General features: G+C 34.3%; 1 long non-coding RNA gene across 1 annotated transcript; it reads left to right on the top strand.

The window, feature by feature from the left end:
* The first annotated feature begins 5,491 nt into the window (after nucleotides 1-5,491).
* LOC124889363 lies at nucleotides 5,492-8,312 on the top strand. Its single transcript, XR_007048304.1, has 2 exons — nucleotides 5,492-5,951; nucleotides 6,813-8,312. It is a non-coding gene; the product is annotated as an uncharacterized LOC124889363 (long non-coding RNA).
* Nucleotides 8,313-18,714: the final 10,402 nt, after the last annotated feature.

Below are 18,714 nucleotides of genomic sequence, written 5' to 3'. Positions count from 1 at the left end.
AGTGCTTGAAGAGATGCTTTAATGATTGTAATGGTTATATTTACTTTTATGTTATTGAGTCCTGGGGATATTTATACCCGATAATTTAGCTGCAAGTCTAGATCCCATGTCTTTTGCGATAATCTCAGGCAAGCCATGATTCTTAGAACTTAGTGAGTTATAGAACTCAGAACTCTCAAACAGTTACAGAACTTAAGAAATATCAGTAATCTCAGTATCATTAGCATTCCATCTTTAGTTTAGTACTCAGCTCAAACCTTAGTAGTATTTAAGAATTTAGATTTAGACCTCAGTAGCATTCAAGTAATCAATTCAGAACTCAATATCATTTAGTTAGATAACGAGATTTAGTAGTGTTCCGTCAGTCTTTGGAACCAATTGAACTCATCTTAACTCAGTCAGATCAGTCAAGAAATATGAACAGTAATAGATTCAGCTCAGTCGAGTACAGCTTAAGAGTAAGAATCAGCTCAGGGTTTTTCAGTTGGGAGTAGGATTTAGTACTGAGCAAACCTAGGGATAAGGACTCACCCGTTAGATAGGACTGAGATCCCTAGGAGAAATCCCTAAGTTCCAAAACTATGTAGCCAGCGTAGGTACGAGATGTCACCCATTATATAGGACTGACATACTCAGGAATCACCCGTTATTATATATATATATATAATATATAATATATAGGACTGATCCCAGGGGTCACCTGCTAGATAGGACTAACTCCACAAGATAGGTATTTACCCATGGCACGATACTGAAACCCTTCCAATTGGGGTTATAGGTTGGACCCCAACTTAGCTAGAAGGGACATGTCGGTTAGATGTCTACTTCTCACAGTTTCAGTTTCAGAACCAGTCTTAGTAAAGGAACTCAGTTCAGTAGGACAGTGTAAGGACTGTCAGATATAGTCCATCATTATAATTATCAACAGACTCAGAGGTCACCCACTAGATAGAACTGGTCTCAGATTTAGTTAATCAGCTTTAGTATCATCAGATTTCGAGATCACCCGCTAGATAGGACTGATCTTAGACTCAGTCAAATCATATTCATTATCAGTATATACAGAGATCACCTGCTAAATAGGACTGATGTCAAATTCAGCTAAGTACTCTCATTATTAGTAGATACAAAGATTACCCGCTAGATAGGACTGATCTCAGATTTCAGTCAAGAATTCCCATTATTATTAGATTTAGAGATCACTCGCTAGATAGGACTGATCTCAACTTCAGTACTCAGTTATCAATATCAGAAGATTCAGTTATTCAGTATCTCAGTATAGTAGTGAGTTCAGACGCCAGTAAAGCAGTATCCAAGTTTCAGTATTCAGAGTCACGATGATTTTAGTTATGGTTTGTGCATTCATACATATATCCCCATTTAGTACTCTCATGATTATTCAGTTAAGTAATTGTTCATACATAAGCCCTTGCATTTAGCCTACCTCATCTTCCATACTTAGTATATTCCCACGTACTGACATATTTGTGCTATGGTGTTTTATTTTACACCATAGGTTTAGAGGCACAAGATCCAGAGCACCCTTAGCAGCTCAGTCCCAGTCAACAGCAGTACACGTAGCAGTGAGTCCTCTTCATTCAAGGATGATCCTTATTTTATTATGGCATTAGACTCAGTTTATTTTCAGTAGATAGAGTTAGTTGGGGACATATCCCATCAGCTCCATAGTTCAGATAGTTAGAGGTTTTTCAGACAGATGTATTAGTAGTTAGTTTTCAGTCTTGAGTATTTTTAGTTATTTGAACCTTATGGCAAGTTTCTGCCAGTTTTCTGCATTTATTATATTATATTACGTAGTACTCGGGTAAAGATATCAGTAGAGGGTTAGGTTATGATCCTTCGGTATCATAAGCACTAAGTTGCATTTCGATTCTAGAAAATCAGGGCATTACACCAGGCCAGATGGAATAGTAGAAGATATGTTGGTGCAAGTGGGTTCTCTCATATTTTTGGTGGACATCATTATTTTAGATTTTGATGTTGATCCAAAAGTCCCATTTATTTTAGGACGTCCCTTTATAGTGGCTAGGCGTGGATTGATAGATGTAGCTGCAGGAAAGTTGACTATGCGATCTCATGATAAGGTTGAGGTATTTAATGTGTACAAGGTGATAAAGTTACCATCAATATATAAGAAATTGTCTGCTATCACAATTATAGGCCTTGAGTTTGAGATCCCCCTTATTATGTCCAAGGACCTACTGAAAAGAGCATTGATGGGACATGATATTTTTGGTGATGTTGAAGCACATGAAATGGTTCAGATTCTGTATGTTTCAAGTGTCTTTATTTGTAAAGGTGAATTTGAACCTTTGAACAGGCCCGTTGGTCTCTCTCCCAGGCTATCCATTAAGGAAGCACCTAAGTTGGAGCTTGAGGCTTTTTTATCTCACCTAAAATATACTTTTCTTGGTGATGATGGACTTTACCTGTGATTTTCTCTATAGGAATGTTAGATGTGCACGTAAAGGAGGTATTAGCAGTGCTTAAAAGAAGAAAAAAAGCTATTGGATGGAAAATGTCAGACATTTGAGGAATAAATCATGCTTTTTGCAGGAATAAAATATTTATGAAAGAAATTTACAAAGCCAGTGTGCAATGCCAAATAAGATTGAACCCTATCATGAAGGAGGTAGTAAAAAAATAGGTCATCAAATGGCTTGATGTAGGGATATATCCTATCTTAGATAGCAAATGGGTCGTCTTGTACAGTGTGTTCCAAAGAAAGAGGGTATGACATTTCTAACAAATGATAAGAACGAGTTGATCCTAACTCGTACGATGATGGGGTGGAGGATTTGTATGGACTACAAGAAGCTTAATGATTCCACATGAAAAGATCACTACTCAAATCATTTTATTGATCAAATACTTGACATACTTGCAAGACAAGAGTACTACTACTTCCTTGATGGATATTCTAGCTATAATCAGATAGCCATAGCACAAGAAGTCCAGGAAAAGACAACATTCACCTGTCTATATGGAACCTACACTTTTAGAAGAATGCCATTAGGATTGTTCAATACACCTACTACTTTCCAAAGGTGCATGATGGTCATTTTCTATGACATGGTGGAGGATTTTGTCGAGGTATTTATGTATGACTTCTCTATATTTTGTAACTTATTTGATATGTGTTTGCAGAACTTAGATAGGGTCTTGGCTCAGTGCGAAGAAACTAATTTGATGTTGAACTGGGAGAAATGCCACTTTATGGTTAAGAAAGGTATCATATGTAGCCATAAGGTCTCACAAAGAGGGCTAGAGGTAGATAGAGCAAAAGTAGAGGTTATTGAGAAGCTGCCCCTAGTTTCAGTAAAAGGTGTCAATAGTTTCCTTGGACATGTTAGGTTTTACAAAATGTTTATTAAGGACTTCTCAAAAATAGTGAATCCAATGTGCAAGCTGCTAGAGAAAGTGGTAAAGTTTGAATTTGGATTTGAGTGTTAGAAAGCATTTAAGGACTTGGCAAAAAGATTGACAGAGGCACCCATATTGATTGCAAAATGGTTGTAGGAGAAATGCTGGGGAAATGCAAAGAAAAAGGGTTTTCAATCTAGCTATTATGCTAGCAAGACCTTGGATACAACCCAAATCAATTATATGATCACAGAGAAAGAGATGTCTACTCTAGTCTATGCATTCAATAAATTTTTAGCATATGTAGTGTGTACAAAGGTGATATTTCATAAGGAATATGTTTCAATTAGATATCTACTACTTAATAATAAAGATACAAAGCTAAGGTTAATCAAATGGATTCTACTACTATAAGAATTTGATTTAGAGGTACATGATAGAAAAGGGGCTAAAAATCAACTGGCAGACCACCTATTGAGGCTAGAAAGTCAATCACATATAATTGAGGATGGGCATATTCGGGAGGAGTTTCCAAATGAAGAATTGATGGCACTGAGCATATAAGAGCTCCCATGGTATGCTGATGTAGTAAAGTTTCTAGTACGTGGTTTATATCCCCAAGATGCCACTAGTCAACAAAAGAAGAAATTGTTCCATGATTCTCTCTCATATATATGGGATGAGCCTTATTTTTTCAAGCAAAAAGTTGATCGATTAGTTAGAAAATGTGTCCCAGAAACTGAATCCAAACAAGTTCTTGAGAGTTTTCATTCATCACCTTTTGGATCATCATAGAGGTGAAAGATTATTAAAGTTGGGTTTATTTTGTCCCATATTATTCAAAGATACCTTTACTTTTGTGAAAGAGTGTGATCAATTCCATAAAATGGGCATTATCTCAAGGCATCATAAAATGCCCCTAAATAATACTCTTGAGATGGAGGTTTTTAATGTATGGGGGATAGATTTCATGAGACCATTTCCACCATCATATGATAATATCTATATATTGGTGGCGATAGATTATGTGTCCATGTGGGTGGAGGCTGTAACTTCCCCCATTAATGATGCAAAAGTGGTGATGAAGTTTGTCAAGAAGAATATATTATCTCATTTTGGCACACTCAGTGCAATCATTAGTGATGGTGGGACTCACTTTGTGAACACCACTGGCTTAAGAATCTATTATTAAAATATAGGGTTAGACATAAACTGGCCACAATGTATCATCCATAGAAGAGTGTCCAAGTGGAGGTATCCAATAGTGAGATTAAATAGATTCTTCAAAAAATAGTAAATGGCCAGTGCAAGAATTGGTTGAAAAAATTAGATGATGCACTATGGCATATAGAATAGCCTACAAAATGCATATTGGTACCTCTCCTTATTGATTGGTGTATGGAAAAAGTGTGTCACTTTCCCGTGGAGCTTCAGCATCAAGCTCATTGGGCAGTGAAGAAGTTGAATCTTGATCCAGAGGTTTTAGGGAAGAAAAGGATGCTTCAATTTCTTGAGCTTGATAAGTTTCACCTACATGCATATGAGAATGCAAAATTGTACAAAGAAAAGACCAAGAGATAGCATGATAGGCATATTCTGACTCAAGCCTTTGAACCCAGCCAAAAAGTTTTTCTATTCAACTCAAGGCTGAAACTTCTACTGAGTAAGATGAGGTCCAAGTGGTTTGGGCCATTTGAGGTAGTAAGGATGACCCCTTCCGGGGCTATTGAGCTGTGGCGAAAAGATAAGAGCATTACAATTTTGGTGAACGGGCAGAGGGTTAAGAATTATTAGGCAAATCATGAGGATAGACAAAATATGTCTATCATATTTTCAGATGAGTGAGGTTGAGTTTGGTCGTGCCGCAATATTAAATAAGGCATTGCGTGAAAGGCAACCCACAAATATAATTTAATAGCATAGTTTTCCTTTTATTTAAAAAAATGAGAAAAGAAAATCAAAAATACAAAAAAATGTGTCAAGCCATGACTAGAACTAAGATGCTAGGTGGGAGGCAACCTACCCTTTCTTATGTGTTTTATTGTTTTTGATGAGATTGTAGAATTGAGGAATGTATTTATATGGGGAAAAAAAGAAATTGCAGAATAATGTACTTTCGGGAAGCTACTAGGTGTGAAAAAGTTCCCTAGTCTCGAAGAAAAACAAAGACTAGCAATGGGGGAACCAAAATTCCCCTAAGTTTGCATTCCAGTGCATCTCTGCAATAGGAGCGTACTACACTCCCTATCCTCTGCGATAAGGGTGTGGCACACTGGAGATAAAAATTCAGCCACACCCATTACAGTAAGCCTCTGTGATAAGGGTGTGGCACGGAGGGGGTATTTCGGATCATTTTTCATTAAATAATTGGGTCTAACCCAATTTAAATTCTTTTAAAAAATTAATCCGTCCTTTACAAACACAAAATTCCCAATTTCTTCTCAATCTACAAGACCTAGCATACCATTCTCCTACATCTCTTCCAAATTGAAGAGTACTACGCCAGGCATATTATCCTTCTATATCCCAACCGAGTTCTCCTTCTCTTCTTTGCAAGTTCGACTAAGGTATATGTCTCATCCTTTTTTTTCTCACTCATACAAAATTGTGAGTAAATAAACACTTTTTGAATTCTCATTTCTAAGAGTGTAATGAATTCAAAACTTTAATTCCCATACACTATGTTTTGAATTGTGCTTGGAAGGTTGGGCCTAGAAGCTTAATTTTTTACATTCATGGCTGACTCTGTGTGCTTTCATATTCATTTTCTGCATTACACTTGAGAAAAACATGTGCACAGTTACAGAAGTGTAACTTTATAACATGCTGATTAATCTAATTCAAAATTATGTTTGGTGAGTGTGCTTTTACGTATGTGGTTGTATGCTAGTGTCAAACAGGGCACATGGTGCTTCCATGGAGATTTGTGTGTGTATATTGTTATTACTTTATGAGTATTTGTGTGTTGTATTGCTTGTGCACACAAGGAAATCATGGTATTCATGTAATGATCTTTGAGATGTGTTAACTTCAGAAGTATATTCTATTAATTATGGTGGCATGGGTGATTGGATAAGAAAAGAAATCTTGTTAAGTATAGCACTAAAGGAAAGTGATGGTCCGGTATGATGTAATATTGTGAACACTTTGTTGTGAAAAGTATGGTACATGCTTGGAGTCTAAGTAAAACGGTGTGACCTCAAGTTGTGATCTTGGGGCCAGTAACTAGATTTTCAAACTGGTTGACTGTTTGAATAAGTGTCGTGACTATATGGTTAATGGGGGAAAGTATGAGTACCCTAGTTCTAAATTTCTACACCTACACTAGCAACTAAGTATGGGGTGACCCCTAAAACCACCTACACTTGGTGTTAGCTAGCTACATAAGACTCACTTTGACTTGGATTTATTTGTGTGGGGTTTAGCAGGCACCATAACAAGAATATCATAAAAAGATAAGGATGTTGTTGTGCCTTTGGAGGCACCAAAAAAGAGAGTGTGGGCTATTGCTTATGTGACTAGAGCCTCGGGTGTCTCACTAGGTCATTCTCGGTGGGTTTAATAAGCAGAAAATAATGGTACAACAAACGCACTGAGTCCAAATATACCCCAGACAAGTTAATTGACCGGGAGAGTTTGAGAAGAGAGTTCCCAGGCATGGTTCAGAGAATCGAGGAGATATGGATAAACTTTATTTTTTAGCAGCCCACAGAGTGCAACCTGTAGTTAATCAGGGAAGTCTACGCAAATTGGAAGCCTAGGCAGTCGGATGAAGAGGTAAATATTCAACGACATGTGGTTTACTTTGATGCCCATCACTTGAATGTTCTACAAGGTACATCTGAGTCAGATTCTCTTCATCTCAGATAGCTGGATATCACTCCTCCCTATGCCGACATCAGATATTTATTATGTGGAAATAGATCAACGACTACATGGATTTACCACTGAGAAGGAGGTTATCACATGACATTTCCCTATGTATAGATAAACAGTGAATCATGAGTGCGGTTGAAAATCATTTGTCATTGCCTCACTCCAGGGAAGCACATGATAGAGGTTACTCAGGATTAGGTTTGCCTTTTGTTTATGCCATTATGCAAGAGGGCTTTAAGTTAATCTTTCCGCAGTGATTATATCAATAATAAAGAAGACTCGATATCATCAAGGACATAGGTATGGCTTCAGTGGGTTGCTAAAATGGTTTTTGAAAGGCTATGTTGTTGAGGAGAAAGCCTTGGACTACATACCATTGTTAGACACACGCATAGTGGATGTGACCCAAACACAGGATCTTGACATTGCTCATAGGATAATGCTGACACTACCCAAGCGTCATGCTCAGGATGATGAGATCATAGCCCACATATACGGACTACAGATACTATAGGTGAGAGTGGGAGCCCAGGTAGCCACTAGAGAGGAGATACATAGGGTGGAGCTTGACTACCCTCTTGGTCACCATGCTAGGACTTTATTGCAAATTGGACCAGACTTCTTTGAGCTGAGAATGGTGACATTACGATGGATAAGGATAGGTAGTTATTGTAGGATTCAAACATTATGTTTGAGGATGACGATGATATGGACCCAGATTTAGGTAATGAATCCTTACACCCGGATGTCGATAATGGCATGGATAAGGAGTGACCAGGGAGTTTTTACATCACCTCATATTTTTGTTTTGTTTTGTATTTGAAAGCGCTGGGGACAATGCTACATTTTAAGTATGGGGTGGTGGAGATTCTTAATCTATTATCTATTCTGGATGGATTGTTATTATTGATGTTATTCTGTTGGATATTATCATTATTTTTATTTGATTCTTATAAAGAAATTCTAGTACATTTGGTCTGTAATAGTTAGTAATTATTATTCTGAATTCGATTGTGTAGTAGTTAGTAATAGTTTAATCATTTTATTATTCCTAGTTTCGTCATTTTAGTTGCTTAATTATTTTCATGTCGGGCTTAGGAGTAATTTTTTTTATTTTTTAGGATGCATTCCAATAACTAGTCATAGTTTAGGTGCCTTTCTCGATGATGGATGGATGACGACCGTCCTAAGAAAAAGTAATTGTAGGGAGTAAATAGGTAGGAGAACCCGATCACTAATCTAATACTGGGTACTTTTTATTGGGCCATATAACTACATGACAAGAAAAATATTTTTCTATGAAGAAGAATGTCAAACTAAGGTGGGTTACTATTTTTAAGATGCCTAGGCTCAGTTATGTGATTCTTTGTTAATGTTGGCTTAATTTGAATTTTTACAATTTATGGGTCAAGAGTCCATAGGGATCTTGATTGATTTTAGCATGTGCCATGCGTAAGTGAGGTTTTCTATATATTCCATATGCAAAGTAATGTCTAGAACTTATCCGATGTGTTTACAAAGTGAAATAAAGTGTATTGAGCTTAGGAGATGATATAGGCATTTCTTTGGTAGCTGTATTCTGTACCTTCTTTGTCTAGCCTTATTTCATAACCCTAGTTAACCTCGCTGATCCTTAAACTCATTCATTGGCAGCCTTATAAGTAGCTTAATCCTTTTCTTTTAATTGGCCCCAAATTTGATCCCAAAACTCCTAAGTGCTTTGATTGAAAAATTGAGTTGTTTATGAGTGCAAAAGTGAAGAGGAAAAGATTGAAATTAATTCCCTGAAAAATTAGTTTTGGTGTTGTATAGTTTATATGTTGATGGGAAGGAGTAGTGAAATTAACATAACAACGATCCCAAATGCGTTATGAGAAGTTAATACTCCCTACTTAAAAGTTGTGAGCTAGATTAAAGAGATGGGGCGGGAAAAACATAAAAGAGCAGAGGGTGACAAATATTGGTGGAAAATAGGGTGATTGGAGAATAGTTTGGTAAAAAGTGTGATGTATTAAAGAGCTTAGGGAAGATAGTTACTATACTACCCAAAATAGTACCTACCTGTCTCGCATCCTACATTACAACCTGAAAGGTCCTATTTGATCCTAATCATTAATATTCTGACATTAGTAGAGAAGTACACTAAGGGAAAGCTTATGGTTTATCCTATTCCATGTGTGAAAACTTTGGGAGAGTGAGCAAAATTTATTTGGTGTACCCAGTCTTATGATATATTACACAATGATGAACGAATATGGGTAATTCTCTTATTGTGAGGGTGCTTGTGGATGTTAGGTGACCAGTATGATTCCTGGCTGAATAATGTCCATGAGTTTTCCAATATTATAGAGTCCGCTCTTGAGATTAGAAAGTCTAAAATAAGCGTTCTGGTGTTTACTCTGTGATAAGACATGTGTGGGATGAAAATTGATAAGTCATGTGTAGTCACTATGTCCCCAGTAGAAGTATCTTGTTAAGATAGTGAAGTGAAGCTTTTGTATGTTGAGAATAATTATGTATATTTGTTCAAAGGCGAACAAGACTCTAAGTAGGGGTGGTGATCTTGGATTTATTTACACATCCAAGTACCAATTATGACTAATATGTTTACTTATTCTATGAGCTAAATCTTGTAAAAGGTCTTATGTTAAGCTAAAATTGTACTCTTAAGCTAATGGATATGATTAGTGTTATAGGTTTTGAATTTGGTGAAAATAAACGTGATTAGGCATGAATGTCAAGCTATGGATCATGGGAAACATTGGAGAAACAGGGAGAGCATAGAGAGAGTGGAACAAGGCATACAAAGTATAAGATAAGCAGCCAACGGAAGAAGAATACACATGGAACTGGAAAGGCAGTTTTAACATAGCAGCGTGCCATGCCATGTAGTCTCTGTGATAAGGACATAGCACATTGGTGGTTTATTAGTGAATGGCAAATTCCAATGAGCATGCGGGGTAGTGGCGTGCCATGCCATTTAGTCTCCATGATAAGGGCATAGCACAAAGGCTGCATCAAAATCGTATGGCACATTCCAGTAAGCTTCCGCGATATTAGTGTTCTATGCTACTTAGCCTCCACGATAAGGGGGTGTCACGCTGATGTATTTAAACCATGAAAAGCATGCAAGTATAAAAGGAACACTTGTAATATTTTAGCTTATGTTTTGCATATGTCTAGGCAAGGAAAAAAATTATGAGGGCTTTGTTTTAGGGTTATTTCACCATTCAACTCTCTTACTTTTAATTTTGTATGATATTTCTATTTCATGGATGTTGATTATGAACATGAGTGGCTAATTTTCCTTGTTTTGGGGTTGAAGCCAAACACATGATTGTACTTTGTTATTCTTAGAGTTGGTTAAACGTTGGTTTATCATATGAGTTGTTCTTAATCTCTTGTTCTTACTATTTGTCCATCATTGAAATACATGTTTAACTCTTTTTGTGAACTCGGAAGGATGATCATTAGAATACATCAAATGGTTTAAGGAACAGTTTATCTTCTAAATATCAAAGAATTTGGATTCGCATCTAGGATAGTAATATACCTAAAAAAAACTTATTTAGTTCAACTACAGGAAGGTAACGTAAAGCATCTAAAATGGATTATTGAATCCTCACTCAATGATGTAATTGTGAAATCCTTTTAGGTAGATGATTAGATGTTTGAAAGACCATAATCATATTATTAATCAAGTGAACCAACAGCCCGGTAACCAACCTAACTTACAAGAAGGATAATGATTTACATGATTGTTGAGATTGCCTCAACCCTGGAATTTCTTCTCGTATTGATTACATCTTTGTCTACATTGAGATTGTTACATTTTATTACTCTCTTACTTGTTATTAGTTACTAAATTTTCACAAACTCTGTGGTACTTTACAATGCTTGATTAAAATATTGTCGGAACTAAAGTTAAGTAAATTGCTAAACAAGTAATCATTGTGGGTTCGACATCAGATTCTTTAGAGTCACTATATTACTTGTCCAATCACGTATAATTGCGTGTACATTAAGCCGCAATAATTATTTTTATTAAATGGCATTGTGTGGAAGCCAAGTGTTGACCCTTTTGGGGAGTGAATTCATCGTAGAAACATGACGATTATGGCTACCTCAAATTACGATGGTAAAGAATATCCACCCCTTAACACTCTACACCCGATGCCAGCAATTCCAGAATATTCACTACTAAAATGCGTTCCACTTATTGATCTATGCTACATCCAAAAGAATCCTTATGAATTTTTGTCCAAAATAAAAGTAACCATGTCATCCGTAATCCAACCTCTTGTTATTGATCCATCCACATCCCTGTTAAGATACGTGCATTGTACGTGTGTGTTACATACTGCCAAAAATTCTATTATTTTTCTTCATGTATGTATAACAAACATCAGACGACTTGAATCAAAATTAAAATAAGACAACTTCATATTAACGAATAAAGCATGCTAATCAACTAAGCGAGACAACTCTCTTTTGGGAAGCAATCAATAGGTTTTATTACTCTACCCCTAGATTTATTATCACATGCATGACGCTTAGTGGGACAAGACTTTTATTTAAATAAAAATAATAATTTAAAAAAGTGCTAAAAGTTTGATTTTTCTAAGTACTTTATTCGGTGGCGCATATATTTGTAATGATAAGGTGGGTTTTACTTTGATATCCTCACCCTCTTTAAAGGAAACTAAATTTCACCCATAAGCTATGAAAATTATTTGTTTTTTTAATGGAGCATGTTTTTTCATCTTCTCTTGTTTTAGTTTAAATGTAAAATCTGATTCTCCATAATCAAAAGTAATCAAACACACTGAAAAATGATTTCTTCCAGCCAAACCTATCCTAGAAAAGTATTTTTATTCATACAAAAGTTTCCTGAACTAAAATTCATGAACTGCAAAGACTTTTAAGTTTTCCAATTCATTATTTAGATGTTTCATGAATGTCAATAAATCCAATATAATCTCGTAAGTAGAGTATGAGGAGGGTATTGTGCATCCAGACCTTACGCCTACCTTCAGAAGGCCAAGTGTAATACCCCATATTCTTCCTAGTGTATGGATAGCTTACGACTTATCCTTCAAGTCATTTAGACTCATACGAGTCATATGTTGTAGTCGTATCCAAGACAGTGTGATTGAGTTGACATTCTTTTTTAGTATGAGTTGACCCTAGGAGTCATCAAGTAAGGTACGAGTCATACATGATAAGTCGTACCCAAGTCAGTGTGAGGTAAGGTGCATTTTGTCTGGGGTACAAGAGGGTGAATACTAGTCGCTAAGAAGGGTATGATTCGTATGGACCCAAGTCATAAGGACATCAGTATAGACTCTCAGAGATTTTGTCCAAGATAAGAGCCATGGATACTAGTTGTATGTTCTACTCATATGATGACCAATGTAGACCATCTTAATTCTACCTAGTTTACTAGTCAGAGACCCAGTCTTACCCTATCTTACGAGTCATATGATTGACTCAGATCCGATTGGGAACGTGATTTCCTGCATATTTTTCCAGGGGCCTTTGTATCTCTTTCCACTCCCTTAAAATCCAAAGCCAAGTTGTTTTGACTTCAAAAGGGGTGGTATAAAAGATCCCAAACCCCTTATTCACATCATGATCTCCAATTTTATTAGAAACAATTAAAAGAGCGGTTTTTCCTTCTTCCCCAAACAGCTAGGGTTTCTTAAGAACAAGAACAACTTCAAAGATTTTTTTCAAAGCTTCTACTACAAGTATGTGGGGTATTCATCAGTGGGTTCATTTCACCCATTGAGTCCCAGAAATCCTCTTTTTGTATTGAGTATGACCTTTTACTCTTTACTATGATTCAATTTAGTGAAAATAAGGATATTTCCCATGTTTCCTTATGGAGTTTACATTCAAGTCATGTTAATAATTTTTCCATGTAAATTATGATTTTATATGATTTAAATTCCAAATTTCTATGTCATGTTTGGCAAATACCAAGTCAAATTGTTAAATTCATGTATTTAGCTATGTAAACATGATCCCCTTTTCAAGTTCACTTACTCCCACGTTGTAATTCATTAGATTATCAGTTATTTAAATGCATTGTGTTTTGGGTTTCCCAAATTATGACTTCCTAAGAATATTTTGGTGATGTTATCATATTTAAAGTGTCATTCAGTACTGGCAGGTTATGAATACCTGATACCTATGTGTTTACTTATGTTAACCATGATTTTCATCATTATACTCAGTTATTATGATCATGTTGAGCACTATCGATTATGGTGTTCAGGTGAACTTAAGTTGGTACCAGTGTCAGTTCAGTTGGGATTAGGATTTAACATCAAGCGAACCCAGGGATGGGGGCTCACCTGCTAGTAGCTAGCGTAGGTTTGATAGTCTTCCTGCTAGTTGTGGGTCAACATATATCTCATAGGAGCACCTGCCAGTAGAGGGTGACTCCCTAGTCCTTCGAGACACCAGTTTAGTGGATCCACATAGCTAGTGTTAGTACCCGTGGTAAGGTATTGCCACCTTTCAACTGGGGTTACAGGTTGGACCCCGATTAGCTCAAATTGGGGTATGTCGGTTACATGTTACCTCCCATGCTTTCATTTTATTTAATCAGACTCAATACAATTTAGTTTTACATGATCAATATACATTTACCAGTAAATTAGTATTTCAGACATCAGCTAATCGATATTCAGCAAATCATAAATCAGCTATACAGTTATTATTCATTCATTTGATCATATCATCTCGGTATAGGCTTATGTTAGTCATGCATCCATCATTATGTATTCAGGAATTCATGTCCAGTACTTGCATGATCCCAGCTAGTCCCTACCTCTTATACTAGTACATTCAAAGTACTGACTTCATACTTTCTTTTGCATACATTTTCCTATAACATAGGTTCAGACGCGCAGTTTTTCGCCGCTCTTAGCTAGTCCTGCATACATCTCAGCAGCAGTAGGGGTGAGTCCTCATCCATCGAGGACTTTATGATTTTCATTTATTTGTAGTACTTTACTAAGTTAGTTAGTTGGAGTTTGTTGGGGGCTTGTCCCTTCAACTCCCCATACTTTAGAGGCTTTCAGATTTGTTAGACTAGATGTTCATACAGTTAGTTTATTTCCAGTCTATTCAGTAGTTTCATACATATTGAACTATATTTTAGTATTTTCGTTGACAGTATCTTGTCATTTTATCTTCCGCACATGTTATTTTTATCATATTATTCAGTTCTCACAACAAGTACCTGATCATGGGTTAGCTTGTGGTCACTTGTGGCCATAAGCACCGTTATCGTGACTAGGGGGTAGCTTTTGGTCGTGACACCACGAGACAATTTTCGATAGACCCTCTGCACAAAACCAACTTCATGAATGTAATCGATACAAAACTTTCAAATAAGTAATGGCAATCATCAATAGCATCCAAAGCCAATACTAAGAGATAACGACACAGCTACTTTGACCCATGGGTGTTCACACGATCACCCTTCATTGAAAAATTATATTATCCATATAGAAAAAAATAATTATGCATATAAGTCAAAAACAACTTTTTGGTTATATATACTAAATCTTTAAACACCCTTAGTAAAATTCCTACCTTTGCGACTGATAAGAAATACAAAAGTCAACTTGTAAAATTATTTCTACAAAATAATTCATCCCTTATTAGGGTTGTTTAGCAATATAATAGCAAGCACAAAAATAAAAATTTCATGAAAAATCAAACAAACTTAAGGATGGCTAAAAATTCAACCATCTTAGCAACACACAACCTACTGGCATTCTGTCGCCTTTCATTTTTTCTGTCCATGATCATTTCACAGTCAGCTATAGGTGTGTCATAACTTATCTAATCACATCACTTTAAGATTTCTTTGGCCTAGCTCAACGTTTCAAAATATTCATCATATTTAACCTCTTACACCTTCTCACTGGAACATTCATGTATCTTCTCTTCTCATGCCCGAATCATTTGTTGCATAAAAGTATGAGTCAGAATAGCAATAAGATAAAATTAAGTACGATAGTTCATATAACCTAATCATATATTATCTAAATTTATTTGGTATTCGATATGTAATTAGGCCATTACATTGCCCTAATTCTCCAATGCAAAGTGCTTGAAAAACTCTCTTCATCTTAATTAGTTTCAGAAAGAAATCAAAGAAAACATGGATTTCTAACATTAAATAAAATAATTCATCCCTAGTTAAAGGTTGTTTTGCAATATAATAGCAAACATAAAAATAAGAATTCATGAAAATTATACAAACTTAATGGTGGCTCAAAATTCAACTACCTTAGCAACACGCAACCTACTAACCTTCTCCTCCATCCTTTCATATCTTCTTGTCTATGATCATGTCAACAGGCATCTTCTACCTCTCAAAAAGATATTGAATTAATCAATATAAAATTTTGCAACTTATAATACTTTTCATATAATTTTTGAATATCTAAATTTAAATTTTAAAATATTAAAGTAATCTAATCTAGTTTAGCTCTGAAAATTAGTCAAATGGCTCTATAATTTTGAAACCCTAAAGAACTTAAATTTATGGAAATCGAAAGTATTAATTAGAGCCCGTTTGGGATTACTCTTATAAAACGGCTTATTTGAGAAACACTTTTATAAAATAGTTTTTCAGAAAAGTGCTTTTGAAAAGAAAAAGCAATTTGTACTTAGTAAATTCATTTGAAAAGTGCTTTTGATAAACAAATTATTTTTAGATAATCTTTTTCAAGAAGTGTTTTTTTAAAGCAAATGACCAAAAAGGACATGTATCAATAAACTTTTACTACTAAAAAATATATAGAGAAAATTTATTTTAAATATCTATTATAATATTTTTAATTAAAATTCTGTTTTTATTTAATTAAAAAGTACGTACTCTAAAATTTTCAATCATTATTTATATACATAAATACATTAAAAAATATTAAATAATTATATATTACTTAAATAATTTAAATATTACTTAAAAACATCAAAAAAAAATGAATATAAAAATTATTTCTTAAATTAAATCACTACATATGAAAAAATAACGATAAAAATAACTAGTTCTGCATACATCACAAAAATTCTCAACGATTTCTTTCCTAGTTTTATCACACAATATCTCCATACTAGTAGAAAATTTATCTTGTATTTCTGAAAGTATACCAGAAGGCTCATCTCTTTCTTTGGTTTTTGTGATGATGTCTTCGTTAACATAATAGTTAAAGTATTTATCAGTAGTAGAGCATTGTCGTATGAAATTAAGTATAGCCATAGTATTTGTAACAAGATGAACTTGGTTGTTGAATTTAAAAGATGGCACTGAGCGTAGAAAAGCAAATCTATTTTTTCAAATTCCAAATATTCTTTTAATTGTACATCTCAAACTGGAGTGACAGAAATTGAAAGTCTTATTTGAATTTTTGAAGTTAGAATTACGTCTGAAATCAGGGAGATGATAACGCTCCCCTTTATATGAGCCTAAATAACCAATCGTTATTGGATAATTCAAGTTCACTAAATAATATTTATCTACACTAAAGAATTGTGCTAAAAATATGAAGTATAAAATTTTAAAATCAAACTTATAAAATATGTTGATTAATTAATAAAGGATATATATATATATATATATGGGCGGGGGGGATGATAAGGATATTTTTGTCAGGAAAAAAATAATTTTCTGTTTCTGCTTCTGCTTATTTTGAAAAACAAAAATTTTCTGCTTCTTCCCAAAAGCAGAAAAACTGCTTTTGCTTCTCTCTAAAAGTACTTTTGCAAGTTTATCAAATACGCTAATTTTCAAAAGAAGTATTTTTTTTTTCAAAATAAGTGTTTTTGGAGAAATAAGAAATCCCAAACAGGCACTTAATCTCCATAAACAATAGTCCCACTTCCCAAAATAACTTAAGCTCCAATTGTTGAAAAAGATGTGAAGTTGTTATCCAAGTCGAGGCACCAACTTCCATATAGCACCGAATGATATCAGCTCTCAAAGTCAAAACAACCAATGCAATTCATTAGTCCTTGTTATCCTCCAAATTATATGTACATAATACATGTAAAGAAAACATATGTACATAATACATGTAAAGAAAACATAAGCACAGAAATATATGCAGATGGTGGAAAGGAGTGTGCTAAACCTCATGAACAAAGGAAGTTTAGATAGAGAAGGAGATATACATGTAAAGAATAAAACTACAACTTATATTCAGTGGCAATGAAAAACCTCAATTTAACGATAAACCAATGTTGATTCTTCAACCTCAATCCATCATAAAAGTTTCTTACTTGATACGTAGGCACCGATTAAACAAACCAATACCTCTAAAATTAATTTGCCTTCAATGTTTTATTTATCAACTATGCCTTATTATCATCGTTCATCCGTCGTCAAGATACTTATGAAATCCGCACAAAAAAATCAAATATTATCAATATAACTCACTTCTATCATCTTGTTCACCACGAAGGTCGCTCTTACCTTATCTTGAATAATCTCATTCCTCATTTCTAATCCTATCACATCGTTATTCCTCATTCCTAATCCTATCACACGTAGATCAGCTTGTTCCAATCTTCAGTATATGTTATATTTTATTGTCTCAATTTATATGATATAAATAAAATTTAGATAATTAATAATATTTTTAATATACTTTTAGATATTTTAAGTTAGCTCTTGTAATTTATAATACTTTTTTTGCATTGTAATTTATTATTTTAAGCTATTAACTGTTGTAATTTATAATACTGTCTTTATCCAAACTTGTGTAACATTGATAGTCAATTATATTTTAAAAATAATTTAAATTTTAAACTATTGTGATTTATAATACCCTTTCTTCTTTCCAGTTTAAATGACACTGATATAATTTCGAGAGTCAATCAAATATCACGGTTGAAGTAACGAAGTAGATATGTCTTAAATGATTCATAATAACTAATTAGGAGTGATATAGCAAAATTGTTATTAAAATATACTTATGAGAAAATTTAATGAGTCTCATATAAGATGTCAAGTTAATTTAAAACATCAAAAGTTAATATATCATTAATGTATATTTTACTTTTTTTAATTAAATATTATTAATTTTTTAATAATTAAATCACTTCTGACCATTAATTAGGGGTGATATAGTAAAATTATGACCGAAGCAACTGCAATGGACATATCATAAATGTCTATTTTACCTTCTTTTTTTTTTATTGAAAATGATTAATTTTTTAATACGTAAGAATCAACCAATTGTCACGATCAAAGTAGCGAAGCAGACATGTCTTAAATGACTCCTAATAACTAATTTGAAGTGATATAGCGAAACCGCTATAAAAAACACATGAAAAAAAAATTAAGTGAGCCTCATATAAAATGTCAAATTAACTTAAAACATCTAGAGTTAATTTATCATTTTATGTCTATTTTATCTTTTTAAATTA

The sequence above is a fragment of the Capsicum annuum genome, chromosome 12, assembly GCF_002878395.1.
Source record: "Capsicum annuum cultivar UCD-10X-F1 chromosome 12, UCD10Xv1.1, whole genome shotgun sequence".
Taxonomy (NCBI): domain Eukaryota; kingdom Viridiplantae; phylum Streptophyta; class Magnoliopsida; order Solanales; family Solanaceae; genus Capsicum; species Capsicum annuum.
The sequence above is the reverse complement of the archived record's forward strand: the minus strand, read 5'-3'. Positions and strand labels throughout refer to the sequence as shown.